Source organism: Pipra filicauda, unplaced genomic scaffold, assembly GCF_003945595.2.
Source record: "Pipra filicauda isolate LSUMZ 115617 unplaced genomic scaffold, ASM394559v2 scaffold253_size2546935_pilon, whole genome shotgun sequence".
Classification (NCBI taxonomy): domain Eukaryota; kingdom Metazoa; phylum Chordata; class Aves; order Passeriformes; family Pipridae; genus Pipra; species Pipra filicauda.
The window spans coordinates 1,774,293-1,791,555 of record NW_024104369.1 but is presented as its reverse complement, the minus strand read 5'-3'; positions in this window follow the sequence as shown (position 1 = coordinate 1,791,555).

Genomic DNA, 17,263 nt, shown 5'->3' with positions numbered 1-17,263 from the left:
ACCATGTATGTATCAGTGGAATAGTGAAAAAAATCATACAAAATTCTAACAAACATACTGGAAATATTTATGGACAGTTAAAAACAAAACATACCCTTGGGTCTAAGCATGAAGTCTTCCAGACTCTAGAGGCTGAATTCTGGATCTGGAGCTTCGGACTGTGCTTACTGTGTTCAAATATTGAGTGAATGTTTGACCAATCCATGAGCAGACACAGTACATTTGTTCAGTACAACTGAGTGTCCAATGACAAGATTAATTTTTATGACAATTTAAGAAGAGGAAGTCTGATGGATAGTAAAACTTGGAAATATTTCTGGTTAATCTCCTCAAGATGTTAAAAGGGATTAATTCAGTGTGCTGTTTTAGAAATGGATGCTCTTCAGCATGACTGTCCTCATCAAATGACAAAGAATATAATCCAAACTGTTTAAGAAAACTGGTTTAATCTGCTTGTTTGTCATGTTGATAGAATGAGTCTGGATCTTTTCTTCTTGTCCTATTTCATATCACTCATTTGTTATCCATGGAGCCCGAATTACATTATTCAGTTTGAACTGAATCAGCTGAAATGCTTGCTGAATGGCTTGCTGAAATTCTTGCTGAAAGGCAAGATTTTACCTTGTAATTGTGGGGTTCAAGCAATGAAAGTGCACAGGTTTAGAGAAGCTTCATTTTCCAGGTGTCTTTGAACAAAGCCAAAGACTTGTCAATTAAAAATTTTCCAATGTGATACAGGATGATACATCTTGTAAATCACGGATTGGAGTTCAGGACACAGAATAAAACAGGAGGTCAGGTAGAATGACTAAACTTTTGGTTGAATCTTTTGAAACTGCAAAGAATGTGTTTGAAAAACTGTCATAACATTTATGGTCCAAATTCCAGCCTTGAATCCAGGTTTATCTGTATGCATGGAACTGGAGGCAGAATTTGGTGCAAGTCATAACTCAAAACATTGTTAAAATAAAGACAAAGATTTCTCTAGTTTACCACCACTCAAAGAGCTGAAATTTGCTCAAAAAACAATTAGTAAAACTCCGACACTTAGAACCAACTCCGGTGTTCTGCAACAAAACAAATGATGTCTTAGTTCCATTACTCTACTAGGATACTGAAGCTTTGGGTTTCTGCTGGAAAAAAATACAGTTAAATTTTAATTCAGAGGAATCTGGGCCTGTACACTACACATAACTATTCTCTTGGGCATGCATGGCAGTAAAACCAAGACTAATTTTGGATTCTATTTTGTAAAAAACCTTAAAGAGGAAGACACTCTATTTGCTTATTCTTTGACAGCATAATTTCTCACTAAGAAACTATCTCTGTGGAAGTCAAATGAGGGACTGAGGCCTAAAGGTCAGTTAAGTAGCACATAGGGAAATGAAAGCAGTGTATACATATTTCTCTTTGCAGACAACTGAGAGCACATGCTTATTGTGCCTGTTTTTTACAAACTTGCATAACATTTTTGCCACTAATACTCTACTTAGTAAAATTGAGTAGTAAAATCGGCATGACATTATTTCAAGAAACGTGTCTCTGGATCTCCAAATTGCTCTCTAGTGTACACGGTACATACGTTGAAATTGTTTATGGATTTTGACTTGATTTTACTGTGAAACCTAACCCTGACTTTTCATTTCTGTGACTTAAAGTCGAGAACTTTGTTGTGTAATTAAGTACAGTAGGTCACTGTGCGCTGTGGCAATGCTATTTTCTAGTGCATGGAGTACTGAATCCATAGTGCAGCATTAATTGCTAAGTAGGAAAGCATATTAATATTTTGAATGGTTGTAAGTGGTTTTGCATAAATGCCAGCAATAAGGAAATGGTTTTATGTTTTATTGTTATGCATTTTTAATGTCAGAGTGCACTCTAACCATAAAGCTTCTAACAAAAATTAAAGCACTGTCTGAATCTTACTGCACATTTTAGAAGGCTCTTTCTTATCCTTTCTTTCTTTTTCTTTCTTTCTTTTACTTTCTTTCTTTCTTTCATTCTTTTTCTTCCTTCCTTCCTTCCTTCCTTCTTCCCTCCCTCCCTCCCTCCCTCCCTCCCTTCCTTTCTCATGAATTCTGAGCAGTTTTGTGCAGTAGGTCACTGTACATATCAATGACCTAGAGCAAATTCTTTTTTCCTTGATTGACTTAAAATTAATTCTGTAAAAATTTGCAGTGGAGATACTCTATGACTCTTAAAAAAAACCCCAGTTCATATCTTAAATATGGACATTTCACTTCTGTTTCTGCAAATCATACACAAAGAATACACTTAGTCTCATCAATCTTTCTTAGAAGCCTTGATCTTCTTTGCTAGTGTGACAATAGGAAACATTAGTCTAGGCCTATAGATGGGCAACCCATATTCATTATGTTATACAGATACTCTGAAATGAACAGGCAGAATGTTTTCATGTTTTATATGTTATTGCTCATTAAACAAATATTATTTTTCATATCACATTTTGCGGTGCTTTATAGGATGCAGATAAACTGACCTTATATCTAAGAATCAATGTGATCTCCTGGTCAATAATACAAAAGCTTTTTGAAATGACAGAGACATACATCATTGTCAGTTAACAGTTATGATTACTTGAACCATTCATCATTAGTAATTAAACTTAAGAGAAATAATGAAATTGTCCTAAATTTCTCCTTAGAAAATGGCAGTCTGAATACAGGCTAAGAGACAGTCACGGATACTTCTATCAATGACTTTGTTGTAAGATTTCTGCAGGATTACAAATGCATAATTATTTCTGCACAGAAGTTACAGGCTAAGAAATATGTCAAAATGTGAATCAAGTAATTAAATAGTTGAGTATTTAATAATAGATTCTATTAGCAACTATTTACATTCCACTAGTAATGTGCCATATAATGTTATTGTGGTCTTAAGTATTGTCACCAAACTTTCAGAGCAGCATTTTCTGTAATGGAATAAGACACTTACCTTACATAAAGTTTAAATGGATAGAGCATGACTGCAGAAGCTTGGCAGACAATGGCTTTAATGAGATCCTTATGGTCACCATATGAGGCTACAGTGTCTTTATCTCTAGAATCCACAAAATTTTGTACATTGATTTTTCCTTTTGCCAAGTTTCTCAAGATAAACAAATGTTTCTTTGACATGTTGGTTCTAAAAGTGATGGTTTTAATGGCAAGGAAGTTCGAATATCTGATTGTACAAGTACAATAATGCTTAACATGTATGTAGGTAGTGGTACCAGAGACAGAAATGTTTCTGTGTTTGTAAACTCATATGTACAAATGTGTGGTACATAAACCTTTTAAAATATCCAATTTTATGTGTAGAAAGAAACTAATAAATACATATAAATTCCTGGAAACAGATCAGTGATTTAAGGCAAAAATGCATACAAAAAATACTTTTTTTTCTCATAGTAGTGGTGCTCAGTGATCTCTGTAAAGGGTCATGGTCTAATTGCCCAGAGAAATGCGTAACCATAAAAGGAGATATTCTCTATTCCAAAGATTTTACAGACCAAGATGATGAGCTATCTCTAAAGGTGGTAGTGTAGTATAACAGAAAATCACTTAAATATACATCTATGTATATAAGCATACATATTTATACATATATATAAGAAAAATTGTGAAATCGATATATTTACATTTTGAAATATTCTCCCTAGTGAGTGTAGTTATATATTCACACTCATACTATAAAGTCTTGCATTCAATTTTTAAAATAAATTGCATCTAATTCTTCTCAGCTTGTCTCCTAATGAGTTAACATCTTGTAGGAAGCATTGCACTTCTTGAGCAATATCAAGATTCAGAACTTTTACTGGTTTTAGATTAAAGTGTTTCAACTAAGTGAGGTATCATGGAAGCAGGAATAAAGATAATTTGGGGAAAACTAAAGAATCATTATGATTCTTAAAAGAAGGTGGCAAAGATGATGTATTAAGAGACAGAACAGAGGTAATGTAGGTCTGTGATGGGTCTTAATGGTGAAAATAAGAAACATTATTTTGGTCACTTAAGTTGGTATTCCTTATCCTTCTCTTCAGTGAAGAAGTTCAAGTAATCAAATAGCAGTAGACGACTTCCCTCACTATTGTAAATATTGAAAACTATGGTAATGTTTAACAGTACATTTCTTTTCTCAAAAAAATTCTTATATATGAAAAAATCTAATGTGCAACAGAAATTACTGTTTTGATTTTTCTTCATGTTAATCATGATCTCAATGGCATTTTTTATGACAATTAGTTTGATAAATTATAATCTGAATATAAGAATAATCAGGCTGACTATTAACACACTGTATAGCTCTGCCTTCAGCATCTGTCAGCTCTATTTTTTCTGGAAGCTCCTGCAGTGAACGTCAGATTCAGGAGTTTCACTTTAGTACCTTTTTCAAGACTGCTGATGATTTTGCAAAAAAGGAATTTTAAAACCATGAGTTTTCATAAAAATTTTCTTAAGAATATCTAAGAATTTTTGACAGGAAAAGTGTGTAAATGTGTGTTTGATGGAAATACTGTATTGACAAATTATTCCGTGTTTAGTTTTGTGAACTACATAAACACTTACTCTCTGAAGACTTTGGTAGAACTATGCCATGTTTATTAGATGAATATTTAGCACCCTGATTTATTGTGGGTTTAATTCTGCAAGTCTTGCTCAGGTTAAAAACTCTTAACTTCTTCAGAAAATCTTACTCTAAATGGCAAGGAAACAGAATGCACTTGGCACAAAATATCCAGTTAGTTATCTGGCATCTGAGTGAGCAGCCTTACCCCAGGGACATAGAAATAAACAGGTGAACAGAAACCTTCAGCTCAAACTCCATAGATATTCTAATTTTTTAAAAATACCAAACACATTAAAATCCCATCAAACTCAGTGCCTCTGAAAACTGCAGTATTTTAATAACACAACCTATTTCTTCTCATTCTTGACTTTCAGCTAGTGGACCAATTTAGAAAGGTGATCTATAGCAAAGCATCATATCATAATAGTGTAGGCCCTTCATTAAAAAAAGGATAACAGTGACTGATGAAAATGCATCAATAAATTTTCAAGTCCCATCATTACTCATTTACAAGAATCAAGGAATGAATACTCTGAGACTGGTTCATAAACTGTTAACATATTGAGGTCTGCATTTTTCTCTTGTGTATTCACAAACTTGTTGTGCCCTTTGTAAAAGAAAATAATTGTTTTTGACATTATTTGACTGACTTGATTCAAGCAGGCCATAATTACGGTGCTGATCGGGTTTCCCTAGACCACTTGAATTTTCAAGCAGGGCCACAACATGTGGAAACATGATGGTTAATCGCAAACAGATACACTACACAGATTTTTTTCCCCACTTCTCATTCTATGCTTCACTGAAGTTACTTCAAATTTACAACTGTGTAAAAGTGAAAAAACAGCAACAACATAATTACCACTGGAAAAAGGCTGTTAGTAACAGTAGCAGAGAAGCTGTCACTGCTTAAATACTGTTTGAGCATACAAAAGAGTACTTGCATATGTTTTGATCAGTACAGAATCAGTTTTCAAACTCTTATTTAAGGAAAAAACACAACCCACAGCAGAAGAAACACAAGGTCCTTTTTCTCCTGTGAGACATTTGTCAGACTTATGAAGGCTAAGACACAAAAAAAGTCCTTGGGTGAGGATTCTTTGATTCTTCATATCTAGGCAATGTAACTTTCAGTGACCCAACAGAACAGTGGAGGGAGAACATTTACTGAAAATGTAGTGGTGGGATTAAGCAAAAGACCCAGTAATCCAAAACAGAGAGAGTGAAACAGCATTTCTAATAAATAAATAAACATTTGTCAGAGTAGTAGAAGAAGAAGCAAATAGGATGACAGCAGGAACAGATTCATAATTTTAAAAGGTGAGGAAAAAAAGTTCGGATATTCGATTGCCATGATGATTCCTAAAGTCTTGTAGGAGTAGGAGCACAGCAGAGGGTAGAGAATAAGAACCACAGGGAATAAGAACTGTATTTTGAAAAATAAAGTGGTCATACTGTCTGGGAGGCAATTGGAAATGATAAAAGTAATAATTGGACCTTTAGGATTGCAATTTTCAATCTTGATGAGGTCTTTACTGGATATTTCACTGCTTCTGACTGTCCAATTGGGTTATTGTTGGATCCAAAGTTAGGGAATAGTAACTACCCAGGTATCATCAAAAGTGGGATCAATTTATTAACACTGAATCTACTTGGCTACCCTCACATGAAGGCCAAACAAAAAGAAGTTCTATGCAGAACAGTCTGCATACACTTGTTATTATTTTTATTATCATTATCCCTGATAGCTTGATCACAAGCCTATTATTCACTATGGCAGGTGCTGTACAAACAAGACTTAAAGGTGCAAAAAAATGATCAAAAGATGAATGATGCATGTGTTCAAGTCAAGAGGCAAAACAAACACAGTGGTAAGCTGTTAGTGGTATGATCACCACCCCCCAGCCGCTGAGCTGGTTGGAAGTGTTTCTAGGAATCCTTGCTGGTGAAGGCCCGTTAAAGGGAGACATGGGATTGAGAATCAAAACGAATCTCTGAGAAGGTAGACATATCATGGACTGATCAGAGGAAGCCTGTATTTATACAGAAAAAAAAAAGTAATTTGGATAGATCACAGAAGCTCTTGGAAATTCAGGCAAGGTACTTAAGATTGACAACTGTATGTAATGAAGTATGAGTCGGTGGATGGATTCGTAACCAAGATTAGTGTGATCAAATACTCAGAGAGCAAAAAGTCTGCTTAACTCTCTGAATCAGACACACCCTATGCAGATATCTTTATACATGAATATTCTACTTCAAGTCTGTGCTGGACTTATGGTTATGGACTTGACATTAGTTTTGATTTTTTCTTGACACAGTAGCCCTGTTCAAAGACTTCAAAACTGAAGAGTTTTCAGTTTTTTCTTTGTCTATCATTAAATTACTTGACAACATAGAAGCAATTAATTAAAAGGAGAAGATTTCAGCCCTAAATAATTCAATGAAATCTAAATTAATTTATGGCACATTTTTGATTGTAAATTTTTAATGGTTGTAGCTAATTTTTTTTTCTAGATCCTGGTAAGTTTATGGGAGAGAAAGGAAGTATAATATTGCAAATAAAGCAGGATCAAAGTAGGTTCTCATGAATTAGTTTGAATGCATGCAAATATATTTTTTATTCTAAAAAGCTCTTTAGGGTTTCGCCATGCAAGATAGATTTCTTAGAGAACTCACAGAAATGGATCATGCTTCAGTTGACAGAAAATATTATCAAATGGTTTCTCAAGTGTCTTTTTCTTATATTTTTCTTTCTTTTTTCTTTTTTTTCTTTTTTTTTTTCAATTCTTTATAAGCAAATTTTATTTTTAAGGATGTACATTTTTCTTTGGAATTCAACATTTCTGAATTCTGTCCAATATAATTTATATACTCTAAATCTGTTCACTTTGATAATGAAAGAAAAAAGAGTATAAAATAAAACTGTGTTGTATTCTCTTTGATAGAAGAGTTCTTTTGATCCTTATATTACATTGAATTTGGTTTAAGGTCATTGAAGTCAATTACATCTTTCATAAGCTAACAAACCCTGCAAAAATACACACACACTTTCTTAGTACTCTTTTTAGCTCTTTTTATTTTACTATAGCTAATGGTTTTATAGATTGTGACTGGAAGATAAGTCAAATGGTGCAACCGTTGTTGCAAGTGCACCACTCTCTCTGGATCTCCCAGTGATACATATTTATTAATTTTTGTTTGAGTGGCTCCTTTTTGGAATCATGTTGAGCAGAAGATTGTAAAACAAGGAACTTCTGCGAAATCGAAATCTCACATGCATTGTCACTAAATTTCAGGACTGTTGTGATAAACACACCTTGTGAGAATGCTTTTTGCTTCTGAATGTATGCATTAAAATGAACTCATGTGTGCACTGTCCTTGGCTATATATTTCTTCCCCTTCCAGACTGTATACTGTATTTACTGAAATTCAACCTTTGGGTAAGACTAGCAGCAACAACAAAACCAATTGCAGGATGGATGGGCACTGTTCCTCTAGGGCTTTCCCTTTCTGCAGTAACTGCCTGCTTTGCTCTTGGTCTTCCTTTAGCAGAGGCTGTCGTGTGAGTGGAGGACTCTCTGACATGAACAAGTTAACATTAGGAGGAAATAATTTTTTTTTCGTAAGCCAGATGTAGATATGGATTTGGATTTTGGTGTTATCTGATGTAACCTGCCAATTTCTCTTGTCATATGAAGTATTTCTTTCTTCCTATTCCCTACTTAGTCTGTGCTTTGGTTCTCTGTGTTTTTATGTAAATGCTGTATCCTTGTTCTTCCTAGTTAAGATATTCTTTTAAATGTTGCTATTTCAAAGCTCATTATATAGCTGGAAAGTAGCAGATGTACGAAGGTGTTGAAGAAATAACTGTGCTCAGATTTATCATACCTTTGATTGACTTGGGAAATGACTTTCAGTTGACATCTGAGCCAACAAGTTAGCTGAAATAAAATTTTGTTTAATACCTTTGCATCAATAATCTAGGCACAGCATCATTGATTGAGAAAGTCTGATCAATAGAGTATTACTGACTGCCTAACTGTAACTTTGCCAGACTTTTTTGCTAATTCTGCTGATGACCTTCGTACCACTGCTTTTCAGGTTCACCATTTTTTCCCCTTTGAAATTCAATTTGCTCCATTTGCTATTATTTAAGGAATTTACACATTTAATTGATTTCATTCAATCTGATACAATATGGGTTTAGGATATAAAAGATTGTGCATGCTTGGGACAAAACTTCTGTAGCCCCAAATTAGAATCTTTGTGAGAAATTCACCCCAGGGAAGACATAATCCATGGGAAGAAAAAAGGGGAATATAAATCATTTATTTTAACCCTGTGGATACTGTGGCATTTTTGTCTTGAGATTTACATTTGGTGTAGATAAAGTAGCAAGTAAAAAGGGGAATAATAATCTCAACCAGTCCCAGATGATTATCATTCAAGAATAAGAAAACTATTACAGAAATAATAAAAAAGATTCTGAATCCTAACTTATAACTCAAATAGGAATCCTCCATTCTGTCCTTTTAAATATTTTCTTCCTCAGTTCACTTTCATTGTCTTTTATATTAGCCCTTGTTTCTGTCTTTGTGATATTCTTCAAACTATCTCCGTTCACACTTTGATGGAACAAAACAACTATTTCTTTGAAAATTATTTAGCAATTTGGTATTATTTCATTCAATGTCCCTTCAAAATATGTAATGCTTCCCTTATGCACAGACAAGACTGAATGCAACATATAGATGTATTTGTCTTATCTAACTACATGTTGAGAAAAATGCATTGTTATTTTGCTGCTATTCTGGTATAAATTCATGGCTTATGTTTTCATAGTTATGAAAATATTAAAAGCAAAATATGCTAAAACATATCCATTTTTCTATGATTGCCTTATTAACATTTTATTGCTTGTGGAATATACATGCCATCTATCCCTAAAGAATTTTCCAATATGTGGAATTGGATCCTGTGCTAGGTGTGAGTGTGTAGTGCAGTACATGGCAAGGAGTCTAGCAAACTGGTTTGTTCTGAGGCTGGCGGCTCCCAAGTTTCCATTTAAAACTCTTCAGAGGCCGAAGAAGGTCCAAGAAAAATCTACCTTGTTAAAATGAGGACAGCCTTAAAGATGTTATTTCTTTCTTTGACATCCTATAGAGAGTCCACCCATCATTACAAGGTCTTTCATGGTCAAGGGATCTTCCCATCATCGGTTATAAAATTTTCCTGAGAGTGCCTTTCTACTAGCTGCATAGCACAAAATATCTTTTAATATTCTGTCTTGGTCAGAAATACAGCCCTTCCTAGCAAAAGGGTATAACATTACTCTGTTGATCTGCTTGACCTTGATTTTAGAGTGAGATGAAGGCCTCTGTATTCCATTCAACTGACTAAGAAAATGTCACTTCTTGGGAGATGGCCAGATTCGCCCACCTTTCTACCTTTCTGAGCACTGCCTAAGTGCAGAAGACAAACAAACTTGAGACTATTAATGTTTCCATGATTCAGACTTGAAGGTACATATGCTACAGGATTGTTTAAAAGCAAATTAAGTTTGGAGAGATGCCATTCAGATTAATGTTAATATTAATGTTTGGAAAAAGGCAGTGATATCATTGAAACTTGCTAAATGTATACAGTGGATGAGATAATGGTATTAGCTCCAAGACAACATTCATTCATACTTCAGGTTAACATATTGAGATATATGCTACTCAAAGCATTTTCATTTAAGGGCTAGATAGAGACAGTAAACAAAAAATTAATAGACCCATTATATATTAACCCATAAATTTTGAAAAAAATATCAGTGTCTTTAAAAATTCTAAATGTTCTGTTGATTTGTTTCTCAAAATTAATTCTATTTAGAGACATTCATGTAGTGTTTTCTAATTAAAAAAAATTTTTTTAGAAATATTTAAATTAAATCAACCCTGCTATACGTTCAGTAGAATAACCATACCATCTTTAATATTTCATTATCCAATGAATTGTTATTGTATGCACTCCTAAGGTGAGACAACTAGTAAATAAAGCTAAAGCTTGTTGTTCGAACAGTCAGAAGAAACTGAATGGTGCTAGAACCAGGAATTGACTTTAAGCCTGACTGGAGAATGAAATGTCTCCTCTGAAAAAAAGTTTGGAAACAAATCTGTTGAAAACAGGTAATTTATAAAATCCTAGTTTGAAGATGAACATATTGCTCAGACTTTGAATATTTACAGGATTTTTCTTGATTCTGTACTTCATCTATGCTTAAAAAACACATGTCTGTCATTGAGGCAAACACCCTGGTACCTGTTAGATATTCAAGTATGTATTTAAAGAGAATTAGAAAGCTAAAAACCACAAAAGAGGTGGAAGATTGTATCTCCAAAAGTTTGTAGATTTGCACTGTGGCTCCATAATTGTCAGTTTCTGGAGAGTGACTTTTGAAAAATTACTCAAAATTTGGAAACCCTTACAATATTTTTTGAGATAGGGATAGGAAAATATCTTCAGTGCTTTTAGTCACTATGCTGACATAGTAAATGAAAGCATACTGATGCCATTTTGTTGATAAATTAATCAGTGCAAAGTATGTTCCATTTATCAAATTTTATTATATCTATGTAATGCCTGATTAGAAATATAAATGGAATTCAGCAAGTCCTGGGGAGAGTGGAGAGTGCAAGGCTCCCCTCTATTAAAGGATTATTTGAAGTGCTTTTAATTGTGGAACATATTTTAGTTCTGTATAATAATAAAACAATAAGGTCTGTGCAATTCCTCTTAGCAAAATTTATTATATGTTCTCTATATTCTATTGGCTGGGTTATAACCTGACATGATGTGTAGTCTAATATGTTTTTTTTTTTCCTTCTATCTTGTTACTTTTTTTTTTACAATGAGCTTCAGGAATATGCAGTACTTGAAATGTCCTACTGAAGTCAGTAGACAAATAAGACACAAACTGGTAATACCTACAATTCCAGGATCTGACTCTAATTTCTTGAAAGCTTTGCAATACTGTTTCCTGCGCCTGCTATTTCATTAGTTATTCATCATCATAATGACTGTATTTATTATTACTTCTAAAAATAGGTAATGATGGACGTTTTTCATCTAACGGATTTACTTTGTCCCTGCTTGAAAACATTGATCTGTCACTAACAATAAGTTTTCAAGGCTGCACTACTATCTTAGTAAAGTTGTTTGTGCTTACAAGTTTTTCATATTTGGAGAATTATAGGCTTTTTTTTTTTTAACATAGAACTACCAAAATCAGATTTCTGTTTTGCTTAAGTTGGAGTAAAAATACATGTGTCATTTGTAGAGCTGTCTCTAAATACGATTTTAGTGTAATAGCTTATAATTTTATTATCAGATTCCATGATTTTTTGACTCTTGGGTTTGGTTGGTCCTTCGGTTTTCAATTAGCAGGATAAGAAAACTTTCTGGTTTCAAATATAAAAATATTTCCAAATATTTTTTGTCCAAAGATCACAGCTATGGCAGACTATCATTTCTTGCAGTCATCTGTTCCGTGTATTCCTGTGAATTACATTATCTGCTTCTCTTTTTGATGCATAAATAGACAACCGAGCTTTTATTTGTTCTTGTTTGACAGTCACAAACACATTCCAGTGCCTCATGGAATAAAATGCCAAATGAATAAAGATAAAATTTATTGGCACTGGAATTTAGATTTGAAAAAGAAAACCAGTATTTACGAAACTCCTGAAATGTTAAACAGGCTCAACTTTTGAATTTTGCTTGTAAAGACCTATTATAGAAGGTGTTCAACATAATTTTTTTTTAAAAAATAAGTGTAAGAATACAGTAACTGGACAAAATAGCTTAACTTGGTAGTTGCCAGATGTTAGATCGATCTAGGCAAGAAAAATGCTTTGAGAGCTCGCAGTCACTCTTGAATAGCTTGGAAACTCACTTCTGGATGTTGATCTTTAGTTTTGTGATGTCTTTGGGGAATGTGGTTATTTGATTTATTAGAAAAATTAATTTGTGAGACAACCTTTATCATCAGATTTGTAACTTCCATTTTTCAGACTATTGACCAGCTAACGCAGGACTTGTTAACCTCGATTGCTTTTCCTTTTCCAGAATTATCTTTGTTCAAGTTTGGAAACACTAGACAACTAGTAGAAATGTATAATCTCATTTTCAGTATATCTACACTTAGATATATATAGAGATTATTGCAAGGTAAACTAGAGTATAAACTTCTGCGTTGCACCATTTCTGAGATGAATGTATATATCTACAATGTAGCCTAAGCTAAATGGTGAATAGTGTAATTTAGTTTATCCCTCTGTATAACTATTGTGGGGGTAAAGGTGTAGAAAAGCAAGGAATGGAATACCTCCCCTGGGGATTTAGAAGTATGGTCACAAAGTTGTATAAATTGATGCTGGCTTTCAATACTACCTCCTTTTGGATTTTCATGTATGTCAGTCAGCTGCTGGTGGTTCTCTGTCTTTTAACACTTCTCTAGAGCCACGTGAAGATACCTGTCCAGGAAAGTGTGTGTTAAGGACTTCTTTGGCACAGAAGTGTAGATTTGGAGAGGATTCATCTGCCCTTTAAACTCCTACCATAGACTTCCAGTTACTGGCATCCTTTCTAGGGATAAAACTTACTACTTCAACTAGTTTACTTAAACTTACTAGTTCTAACTCAGTTTATCAACTCATATTGTTGAATTGCTTATGCCAAAATCTAAGCAGACTTTAGAAGTTTTGAAACTATTTTTCCCAATATGTTTGAGAAAACAAAAAGTCCAAACATTTATGAAAGTTTGAATACTGTCATTTGTAATAATAGTAACTATTCTTTGTAATTCTTAAATACTTCATTCATTCATTTGTAATAATTTGTCTTTGTTATATATGGATATAATGTACAGACATTATGAATGTGAGGAAGTTGTAGAGTGTGATGAAGTCCCCCTCAGTCTCCTCTTCTTTAGGCTGAGTGAACATAAAGTAGAAAGACTGAATATACTTTCAAAGTAAAACCTCATAGGAAATATCAGTGAACAATGGAGGAAATGGACTGATTTTTGCTGGTTTGATGGATTAATGGAGAAGTCACAGAAATTTGGGGTTAATTTTCTTCTCTGTGGCAGCTCTAGGAGACTGTATGCATTCAATGTTTGAAATGAAATTAGAAGAAACATACTGAATGTGGCTTTACAAAACCTGGATAATTATTGTACCACAAGTAAAGAAACAGCATGTAAGAAACATCCATTTTTAATTTCTAGACAGGAAAGAGTTGCAATAATACAATATATAACATGATAATCCAAGGGATTCTAGCATGGGTAGTACAGAGAAGATTTTGGCTACATCTAAATAGCAGGTAAAGCAATGCAATAGGTATGGGCATTGGTCTGGTCTGATCACAATTACTGAACACCCATTAGTAGGTGGGGCACAATGCCTGGGGACCTGTAGGGCATGTTCAGGTTTGGTGTCAGTCAAACAAAATTTGGTTAATGTACTTTGCAATGTAAAATGTAGTTAGTGAGGATGATCAACTGATGTGCTTCAAAAGTGCACTTCTAATTAAAACAAAAGTATTTCTGCAATTGTATCTCATGGGGGTTTGGCACCTAAATATAAAGCATTGCCAGTTCTCCCCAGAGAGAAGGATTCAAAAGCAGTTTATCTTTACAAAAGGGGCTCCATTTTCTGTAGATAGTGTGAAAAGAGGCAGTCAGATCATTATTTTTGACTTTTGATTTGGGCAAAGTAATCAACAGCGGAGAAAAGCAGAAGAAATACAATAATTATATTTTCTCCTTTTATAAATACCTATATCATACCAGGACCCTTCTCATACAGACTGTGAGATCACAGTTTTTACCTTGAGTTTTCTTTTGTGTGCAACACTGCACATTAGATATGGATCAGAACTGAGTTTTAAGCTCTTGCCTTACATTTGAAGTTGCAAGTGTCCAAACTTTGGTCCAAATTTGGTTCTTCCAACCCTTTGATCCAGTATTCTCAGCCTTATTTTTGCATGGGGACCAGTTACATACAGTAGGTTACATTTCTGTAAGATGTATGCATATGTGGAATGTCACAGGATACTTTTGTTCTGGATTCTTTTTTTAGCTTCCAATTTATAAACAATGCTTCATTTTTTCTTTGACACTTAGTTTTCAACCTCACCAGTACTCTTCTGTCACTGCAAAAGCTAACAAATGCACACTCAAGCAATAAACAGCTCATGTCCTTGGCGAAACTTTGAATTAAGTGTTAGAAAGGTGCTAAAAATTAGGAAGAACAGTTTTACTCATGGCTATGCAAAGGACAACATACATATATATCTTTATTGATTACTAAGAAAACACCGTCTTTGCCCGTCTTCCTTTAGATGCTCTCATAACTTGCTGGCTGCATACTCACAAGTGTTAGAGTTTGGTCAGTGATGTGTCAGCCACTTGAAGAGGAGTACTGGACAAACTCTACTGACTCTGAAATGGTACATTGCTGATTTTGAGCATTTGTTCATGCAAAAGTTTTCTGCATTGACTTTCACAAGCTAGTCTCTTTCCAAGCTTACTTCTTATACATAGTGTGTCTTTTATGGCTGTGATTTCACAGTCTATGTCCTGCTTCAATGCTCAGCAATATGCATTTGATTCAGGTTTCTTTCTGTTAAGTGCCTAGAAAACAGTATAAAATTCACACATTCTTACACTTTTCTTCTGGCTAAAAGGGAGCTGCACTTTCTAGTCCTGTGTTTACTGTGTGTTCAGTGTGTTTACAATTCACTTATAGGATCTGTAATACTAGTTTTAGTGCATCATTTAACCATAGCCATAGTTTTTGGGCTCTTTCCACTTTCCAAAAAATACCAGTTGTCTTCTGTTTTCAAGCTTCAGTATAAAAGGTATACATGCTTCCCTTGTTTTTTTAAAACACCTGTCTAGCTGTGCTTCCTGTAAGATTCCTGGTTAGTCCAAAAGGGACTCTCATCCTCAGCTGTATTTTGGCTATAGAAACAAGTAGCCTTGAAAAGTGATGACTGTGCAATGACTTCACTTTTTAGCTGTTTTCAGCAATACTTCCCCCAGGCAGTGCAATATGGCACTGTTGTAAGGCCTTTTCTTGGGCCAATATATTTACAGGTTTAATGAAGGAGATCTGTCCTTGGAAAAAATTAACCTGGCAAGAAGTGACTTGTTTGTTATGTTCTGTTATAGTAGCTATGACAAATGAAGAGGCAGTGAAGTGTTGACAAGTTCTTGGTCATTGCTTGCTGCCTCAATTTGGCATAATAGTGCAAACAGAATGTCACCCTACACTTTAGCTTCTTGTTTTGCTCTGTCTATAAATATATTGCCATATTACTGATACTGGGATTACTACCCATTAAAAATAATGCTGTAAAGATGGCATCCTAGCCAGTCTTGGCACTGCACATTGAAAACAAATAAACCTACAGACTGAAAAATAGCCAACTCAGTAACAGGGATAAATCACCTGAAAAGCAACATACTGAACAAGTAAAGTAAACAAAGTTTCTTGGCTTGTTTCTTTCTCTTTCTATATAAATGATAGGACCTAATCTAGTGCAAATGATTAACAAGATATATCAGCATTATCTCTGGCTAACAATAATTCTTGTGCTGTGTGTTTCTCTTTTTTTTAAACTATGTCAGTTTAAAATCCCACAGTTCACTTTTCATGCTCAGCAACACAAGCTAAACTGCTAGGATTTCACCCACCCCATTACCTACAATGATCTCTGTTACCAATTTATTTAAAATTCAAATAAATGTATTTGATAATAATGCATTCAAATATGTATTTTTTGGAACACTGTCATCAACAGTGGTGATACTATTCACCTCATAGCTTACCTAGAACAGATGGAAGATTATGAGCAGAGTTCAGGAATTCGAATATGCTGTCTGAGCTGTATATCTAATAGACTTGCTTTATGCCTCTGATGTAAAATGCGTAGTGAAGATATTACTACCCAACCACCTTGGCATCCACCCTAATCTTTTTTTTGTATTTTGTCTGTTATGACTCTAGCCATAGCCATAACACTGTTTTCCATTCTGCTTATGCATTTTTTAAAAACGTGTATCGATATGTTTTACCTTCTTCTACATTACTGGTACTCCTTGAGCAATGTGATCATTCTTTCTCCTAAGCATTTACTCTTTTTGCCATGTCATAGCTCAGTCTTCTGGGATGCTTTGTTTTATTTTTATCTCTCAAAACAACAGTTTCTTCTCCCAACAAACAATAGTGAGGACACAGGCATCTTATAATTCACTCGCTGTATACTTCACTGTCCAAGACAAAATAAATGTAGAATCTACATACAGAATATATTCCCCCTCCGTGCACCCTAAGAGCTCTTGTACAGTATTGGAAGAGTGATCAATTACTGGTATGCAACCCCCATAATAATGAGCAAGTACTGGGACACACTCTGGCCATTCACCCAAGATAATGATCGAGTTGTGGTGTAGTAAACACATTCTGCATCCATCCATGGGATGTCATGAATTCTGTATAATATAAAGGGAATGATCAAATATAGAGATACAAATACTGCAAGTACCACCCAGACTGGAGATGATGGTATAGGCAGATCCTGCTTTGATAGTCCTTAGCAAACACATTGGTATATGGTGCAGCTACTAAAGCAATG